The sequence below is a fragment of the Danaus plexippus genome, chromosome 17 (genome assembly GCF_018135715.1).
Source record: "Danaus plexippus chromosome 17, MEX_DaPlex, whole genome shotgun sequence".
Taxonomy (NCBI): Eukaryota; Metazoa; Arthropoda; class Insecta; order Lepidoptera; family Nymphalidae; genus Danaus; species Danaus plexippus.
The window spans coordinates 7,116,343-7,125,396 of record NC_083548.1 but is presented as its reverse complement, the minus strand read 5'-3'; positions in this window follow the sequence as shown (position 1 = coordinate 7,125,396).

Genomic DNA, 9,054 nt, shown 5'->3' with positions numbered 1-9,054 from the left:
ATTCCAATCCTTCCAGCAAGATTATGAGGATTTCAATGACATTAAATATTTTCATATGTATACAATAAATTAAGTTGTATCTACTAAAATATCTCATATAAATATTTTTTTGAAAAGAATTTTCTTCCAAAAAGACAAAAAAAATATTTATTAATTTCTTTCTGTTTTTGTGTAACACCGCCACTACTCATAACATCTTGCCAGGATAACATAAAACCAAGCGAAAAATGCTTGCATGGAGGAAGAAAGTGAAACTGTTCATATTTATTATATTGAAATAATGTTTGTCAGTTATTTCTTTGTTTGTGTGAGCTTCTTCCGGTTGGCTTTATCGATTTTTCATCCTATTGCTATTCACAGCGATAATTCACAGCTAATCACAAATCGCTATTTCTTTCCACTGTGAAATGTCTTCCTCTATCGGTCTCTAGTATACAGATATCATAATTAAAAAAATAATAATTACAAATATCGCAACTAGTAACATATGAGACTCTAACATCCTTATTTATTATAAAACTTAATACTCGATTGCGTAGTTACTGAATAAGTTAGGTTATCTACAGAAATCATAACATAATAACTGCCAACCATTGCCCCTCAATTTATGTAAATATATTTTTATTAAATTGGCCTTTACTAAGCAAGGAAGAAATAAGAGATTTATGACAGACAATTGTATAATAACAATTAAATGAATTATTACATCTTTTTTAATTATCTCACTATTGAGGCTCTGAAATGTACATTTATTTATTAATCGTACGATCAATACTCTCTCTGTTTTCGTAGCCACATCGTAGCATAGTATTAAGTATAGTATGTAGCTTCAAACACCTGGTACATGACATCACGAAGTAAGTGACTGAAACTATGTTTCACGTTTTGTTTTTAAATTACTTCTTGTTTTAATTTAAAATGAACTGCTGTGGCGCTGCTGATCTCGTAGCGCCACAGCAACTTATACCATCTTACCAGGAGAACATGAAACTCAGAGGGTTATGTTTTATCAGAGGATGAAAGTGAAACTTTTCAAATTTATTAGGACATTATTAAACTTGTGTTTGTGTGTTGGTTATCTTTTTGTGTGTGTGAGGTATCTGATTTTCTATCGTTCTTAATGTAAAATTTTATATTTTTGCTACTCAGTTCTAAAAAGTGAATATATTATATATATCTTTTATTTATTATTAATATATTCACAAAAATTTCCTTCTCAAAGGAAGTTTCTTTACCTTAACTATTTTTCCTTATTTCGTAATAGCCATGTGGTTTACGAGCTTTTGAAACTGTATTAACGAGAAAGATAATGTCAAAGCCCAATACACTGTATTTTGTTGGTATGAGAGAAACACGTTCCTTGGACGAGATCTAAGTTTTTCTTTTATAATCTTTCTTTCCTGGACAGTCTAACGTTAGTGATTTTATAAAAAAGTCATTTGAAATAACGTCAATAGATTTTGTATTCATCTTATTGGTATAAAATTGTAAGGATTCACAGAAACCCTCCAGTCACAAACGGGTATCTCTCACCATTCTGTAATGTACTGCTCCATTCGCCTTTATTAGAGGCCATAATAGAAAAAATCGAATAAATACAATTAGCGATCTTTACAATATGAGTATAATATGACTTAACGCACCATTGCATAATAACCGGCTTAGCCACCAATTTGTCTATCTAAAGAAATTTTAACAAAGTTTCCAAGCAAGTCATTCCAGTTTTATTATGTGTATACAACGTGAGTGTTACGAAACACTGTGACGTTAGGTCAAAACATCTTACCAAGAGAACAGAATACTGTTTCGCTCTATAGTTTGCTTAAAAGTGTGATGTACGCTACTCGCCTCTCATGATTTCCTGGTTTCCCATCCAATGAGATAAACGTGACTGACGTTGTTCGTTTTATAAACGATATCAACAAACTAACTAACTACAGTGGTTGTTTTTTAATTTAAAATAATATTTAAAAAGTCTGTTAAGAATACATATATATATTTGAACGACCATTAGAACGATCAAACGGGCCATCAGATAGTAAATAAAAACTGTTAAATTAAACTCTAAATGAATAATTTAATAAAAGTAAAAAAAAAATACTCCTCTAAATCCATCCGAGTTGAAATAAAACTAACAAAAAAGATATTTTGGTCTCGATTGTTATGAATTCCCGTATTCAAAATTTAATCTTACTAGGATGTTCAAAAATCACGAGGGGCAATTGCAACAAGCCTGGTTTCATTTTGATCATCATATTATTTTTCTTCACACTATGAAGCTTTGTGTATAATTATCGTATTATCAACGTTCTCTTTATTTTTGTAGCATCCTCGTAGTAGAACCTACCGTAGTACTGTAGCATTATGAATACCTAGTACTTCGTATTATGAAGAACATGTGATCTCTACAAATTATTTTTTTAACATAAACAAAAGTTAAACGTCATAAATTAAATTTTTCAAAATATTACTTTCAACAAAAGCAGAGACTAGATTGTTCCAACAGTTAGTTATCTGTCTTGAGACTGACTAGAGTATACATGTATACTAGATACACATGTATATGATGGACACATACATAACTGTAGTTGGATCAATATAGTGTTACTTTTCATAAACATCTCGTACCAGGTTGTACCACTCCTTCCGCCTAATGAAGTCCTGGTTCCCATATCATGAAATAAACGTGACCAAGCAGCGCTTCGCTATAGAGATAGATAAATAAAATAATATAAAAAACCCTTGATAGATTTATTTTACATACTCAATAAATACTGTCAGTATTGCGAGATCGTCACCGAAGGCTCAGATGGAGTCTTAAACTTATTTTTTATTAAACTTGAACCGTTAACATCATTTTTTCTCGTTACTTATAGTTGATGTACTAAAAATATTAATTAAAAAAATTATTCAATATTCCAAATATTAATCCGAAAAAAAATTCTTTAATTTAATCTCATAAGATTTTTGCGAGTATACATTTCTATTGTGTTCAAAAATCTTACAATGTTTTAAGACTTGTGACACCAATTCTTTTATAAACCCTCCTAAGGAAAGCATTTTAAACAGTAGTCAAATAATTCTTAAAAAATGAGTAGTCGAATATTTCTCCAAAAGTAAAATCAACATTTTAAAAAAATAAAAATATATTTTTAATATTTAAAAAAATAAAAATAAACTTTTGTATATAAACATGCATATGTATGATATGTATAAAAAAAGTGAATTGTTTAAAATATATATACTTTCAACTAAAGCGGAAAGACTATTGTTTCAAAAGTTATTCTATCTGGTGACTCTGAGTTCCCACTGAATTTACTATCGGAAAATAACAGAAAAAGGATATTCTATAATTTTTTTTATTTCGTTATAAGGAGTTTGACAATGTGTAAATTTTAATGATATGAAGTATACATTGAAGTTGTACGAGTACATATTCTTATGAATTCTTAGAATTCGAAGCGTCCTCGTATCAAATAATACCACAGTACTTTACCTTCATAAAACTACTTGGTTATCCTTACTAAAGGTAGTCTGTTAGACTAATCGTAGAACTAGACGTCACGTTTCTACATCGCGGTATCGGTTAACACAAAAGGTCTCGCGGTGTTTTAGTTCATATTGCACATAAATGTAACACTAAATATTATTTTAAATACTAAATTACTAAATATGAAACAGTCTCAAAATGCTAGTTATAGGTTGTGTTCGCAAATTTTTGTAGATCTCCGAAACGGATCTGATAAACACGTCTAATTATGAAATAAACTTGAATATTCGCTACGAGATTGCCATGACAGCGTCGTGACGCCACGAGAGCGGCTTAATGCTTTTCCTAGTATAGACTCTATAGTTACTTTATTGAGTAATTGGCCCCATGTTGTAAAGAAAAAAAAATTCAAATAATTTAATCTAGTCAAATTTTGAAATGGTTTTGAAAGTCATTTCAAACAAGTTAATGATGTCTGTAGCATCCTAATAAGATAAGATTAATGTTCTTATTATTGTAATATCCTCGAGGAAGATGTTAGCATAGCACTTCGGCTATAAGAACACCTGGTATTTTATAACACCGCCCTCAATAGTTACACTTTGGTCCCTTATTTGCTAAGCAGGATAGCAGAAAATTTTGTATGAAATCATTTCAAAATAAAATCAACTATTTAATCATTTATATTTTGCATTGTGTTTCGAGTCTTGAATCCAAATTCTTTCACTCAATTAATATTCATGGCTTAAAAACTACTCTTTCTAAATATAACTCAAAACTTGTCCGACCTTCATAAATTTATGAATTGTTAATATAAAATTTTTTTAATCATACATAAAGTATGAAAATATTTAACACCTAAATAAGATTTGGTTTTTTATCTTTACAAAACTACCTGTCTTTCTTTATCTATTATTTACTTTTTGCTGGATGATGCACGTTCCTTTTAAAACAATTTAAAATTTAAAAACAAAACATGAAACGTAGTTTCAAGTCACGTTTATTTCGTAATATGAAGTACCAGGTGTTCATAAAACCACAGAATACTGCGATACAATTTGCTACGAGGATGCTACCAAAATAAGAGAAGTGGAATAAATATACAAATATGCATTTCAAAGGATCAATAGTCATATGTGATTAGATTTAACATTTTTCTAAACTATAGTCTCTTAATTTATATTTTTCTTTCTGGTAGACTATTACGTAACGCAAAACATCTTATCAGGAGAACAAAAAGCTGTGTAGTTCTTTTAAAATCGCTTTGCTACGAAATATGTGATAAAGACTTCTATTTTCCCTGTTTCCCATCCAATGAGATAAACGTGACTGGCGTTATTCCTTCTTGTGACAAACATGCATGCACTAACTAAGGCGAAAATATATTTTAGTGTCGGCTATCATGAAGAAAGGAATTCCCGTATTGAAAATTAAATTAAACCAAGATATCTGAAATCAGAGAGCGTAAAGGGCAATTGTATCAAGCTTGGTGTCATTTTAATCATCATTTTATAATTCTTTCCACTACTAAAACTCTTAACATACTTAAATGTATGATAACATATAAACTAGTAAGTATAAACTTATCGTGTTTTCAAAGCTCTGTTTGTTTTCGTAGCATCCTCATAGCAGATCGTAGCATATTACTTTAGCATATGATGCTATTTATGAGAATACCTGGAACTTAATATTATGAAATACATGTGACCTCTACAAGTTGTTCGTGATGCTTTTTTTATACCTATAAAGAAAGAAAAAAAAAAGAAATTTTGACTCCAAAAATAAATCAACAAAAACCACTTTTACATTAAAAGAAAAATAAATGTTTGATAAATAAGAAAAAGAAACAGAAAAAGTGAATTGTTCAAAATATACACATTACTTTCAAAAGAAAGAAGAGTATTAGGACTGTAATTCTGTTTGGAACCTCTGTTCATTTTGATTTCATTGTAGGAACATAAAAAACAAGAGAATATCTTATTGTTTCTATTTTATTTGTTTATAAGGGGTTTGAAAATGTGTAATTGTTAACGACGCATATTTATTGCAACTTATTACATATGCATGTGCATACCTATGACTAATACACTTTTCTTAGTAAAGTCGTCAAAGATTGCACTTAACTATTATGAATTCCTGTCTGTAAAATACACGAGACTAAGTTAGCCTACAACATCGACACACACAAGTGAAGTTTCCTTACTGGCTTAGTGAAAGCTAATGTAAAAAACAGTTTTTCTTCTGAGATTTTCTTAGACATACACATTGTTACAATGTATTTTGCCAATCTTAAAAGTCTGCTTTACATACATATCTTGAAAACTAAGAGCAGTGGACGAACGTCGTTCAATATTGCTCAAATATTGCTCAAATCATGATTCCTCAATTAATGTTCATCTGTAATACAAGGTTATAAAGCCAGGGTATATAAAACTATCGAGGTGATCTTTCTCCCCTTCAATCTCATGCTATAGCTTATTTTGCTCGTTGTTGAACTGGTTTGAATAATTTTAAGTGTCATAGATTTTTTTATCAAAATTATCAATAAATCTAGCATTTGCTTGAACCCAATGCTTTCAATTTGCGTGTAACTTAATTATAACTGGAATTAACTGTATGATGATGACTTTAATGAACGTTAAACGTAAAAGAAGAAATGTGGCAAAAATTCCTCTAGCTCTAAGCTGTGTTGCATAACACCAATTCATAACATCCTACTAGGAGAACATACAACCGCGCAAGTGATGTTTCACGAGGGGGTGGAAGTGAAACTATCTATCTATATTTAATATAGTCTACTTGTGTTTGTGTAATGGTTGTCTTTTATGGGTGTCTCAGCTTGTGATGGCTGGCTTGCTAGCTTATCAAGTACAAGTTTTTATGTTTTACTTACTTGCTTAAAACGTTAACTTTTTAAAACAAAGCCATAGATTCTGCTATTTACCTTTCTTAAGGGACATTTCCTTACCCCATCATATAAGATATACGAAGCTATGCTTTATTTATAAGATAAGCCCCAATCTAACGGGCGTTAAACGCTCACCTCCACTGTTCGAGCTCCTCTCTCTACCTAACCAAATTTGAAACGAACCTACTAGAGCTAACTTCAACGCACGTTCCAAGAATGAACTGATATGTAATTATAAAATAAAAATGTAGAATAGAGTAGCTGTTTTAAGATAGGGAGACCTTCCTCACTTGCATCTCGTATGAGGAATGTCGAGCTCAGTATTTAAAGCGTACTTTAATATAGCACGGCGTCTTCAACAGTCATCCGAAAAACGTGTGGAAGGACCTTCTCTAACCCGCATTTAAATAAGAAAATAGATTTCCCTCCATTTTTTTGATTTCTTTAAATTTTTGGAGGATCCCATTATAAAAACCTGATTTGGCCACCAAGGACAACCTGGAAGATGCAATCTGTCAGATGGAGAAAGAATTTCTTAATAAACTCAGCTAAGAAACGAATATATCACACCATAAGAAATACATTTATATGGTCTTAATAACTTTATAACTTGATTTCGAATAAATGAAGACGACCACAGCCGTAATCCTAAATTCTATATACTATATGAAACGTTTGAAGTTTAATAAACACTTTATGTTTTAAATTTTTATTTCTGTTCTATCTCAAATTATGTGACTTATTTTTTCAAACTCAAATGTATTTTTGAGGAACATATTTTGTTAATCTCCGTCAATTAAATATTAAAAATAAAACATTCTACAACTCATATCTTTTTAATTAACCTTAATATTTTTGACATACGGTCGATATTTGTGTATGTAAATGAAAAAAGGTAAGTAATATGTTTTTATAAATTCTTCTATTTATTTCAGACTCAACTAAAATTATCTGCACAAAATTCCAGACCAGTCAAAATTCTTTCTGCTTTGTCTTTATGAAGGACGATTACATAAGTGAATTATAAATACATATATATCGATCCTGTCTATGCAAAAACACTGTAACCGAGTGCTCACAGTGCAATTGCGTTTTATATTAAAGTACTACTTCAGCCTTATGGATTCCAGGTTCGCCAGGTTTTAATTTCAAAACTAAATTCATAACACAGCAATAAATAACTGTAATTTGTATTCGTCAATTGTTTTTCCTCTTAATATAATTCGGCTTCTAAATCTAAAATAAAGAATCTTATATTACGTTTAATAAAAAAAAAGACGGTAACATTTTTCGTATAACCTTTACAAGAAATGGATTAAAAGAAACAGGTGAACCACTTTTTCGAAAAAAAAATTTAGAAAAATTTTAAAGCGATTTTCAATGTATTTTGTTTTTGAAGCGATGAATCTCAAACAAATTTAATTTATTTATCATGTCCAAAACGAAAATGGATTTCTGGTTCCATCGTTGACGATGGAACCTTGAGGTTAAATGCATATAAAGACAATTCATCCAAATCGGTCCAGTTATACTTAGGTTAGAGAATTAGGTTTCAATGATATTATACACGTTCATAAGTTACATATTATATATATTTCATAAAATAAATAAAATTTACATTTGATATGAAGAGAAAAATCTTAACAATTTCCCACAAAGCTGGTAACACCGCCACTACTCATAACATCTTACCAGGAGAGCATAAAACCAAGTGGATGAAGTTTCACTGGAGGATGAAAGTGAAAACTATTCATATTTATTATAATAAAGTTTTATTTGTGTGTGTCAGTTATTTTTTATGTGTGTGGTGTTGTGTTGGCTGGCTTTATCGATTTTTCATTCTATTGTTATTAAAATGTAGTGATTCACAGCGATACTTTAATCTCAAACCGCTATTTCTCTCCACTGTGAAATGTCTTTCCCCATCGGTCTCCACTATAAAGACGTTATAATTAAAAAAAAAATATACAAATATTGCAATTTGTAAAATATGTGACTCTAACATTCTTATTTATTATAAAACTTAATACTCGATTGCGTAGTAACCGAATAAGCTAGATTATGTAAATAAATCTAAACAAAATTCCCTAAACTATTGCCTCTCAATTTATATTCTCCTGGTAGACTATGTTATGAACAACGTGACTGTTACGCAACATCTGATCGGGAAAACATAGAACGTTATAAGTTCTATAGTGTGCTTCGCTACGAAATCTGTGATAGGAGATAAGTATTGTGCGGAGTGACAGGGACGTCATTGAAATACGCCAGTCACAGACGGTAAGATTTAATTTCATAATCATTAAATATATATAAGCTGCTTCTGCGATAAATTTTTGCCTCCGCAGGTATCTCTTCTTTATTTTTCAGTGGAATATCAATTACATAAAATAATTAATTTATAAAATGTTTTTTGTCAGTGTCTTCGTAAATTAAATTTAAGTTGTTAAAGGTTTGGGTTTGGAATAATAATTAGTTAAAACTTTTTAAAACAAGTTTCTGTAGGTTTATAAGAAAACTATAGTTTTTAATGTTTTGTTCGATTCCTAAACATATATTATAATAAAAAATATTATTATACTAAGTGCATAGGATTTGATTAATCTGATTGTTTTTTTTATTGTACTCTCACTGGAAGGTAGATAGTATAATGAGA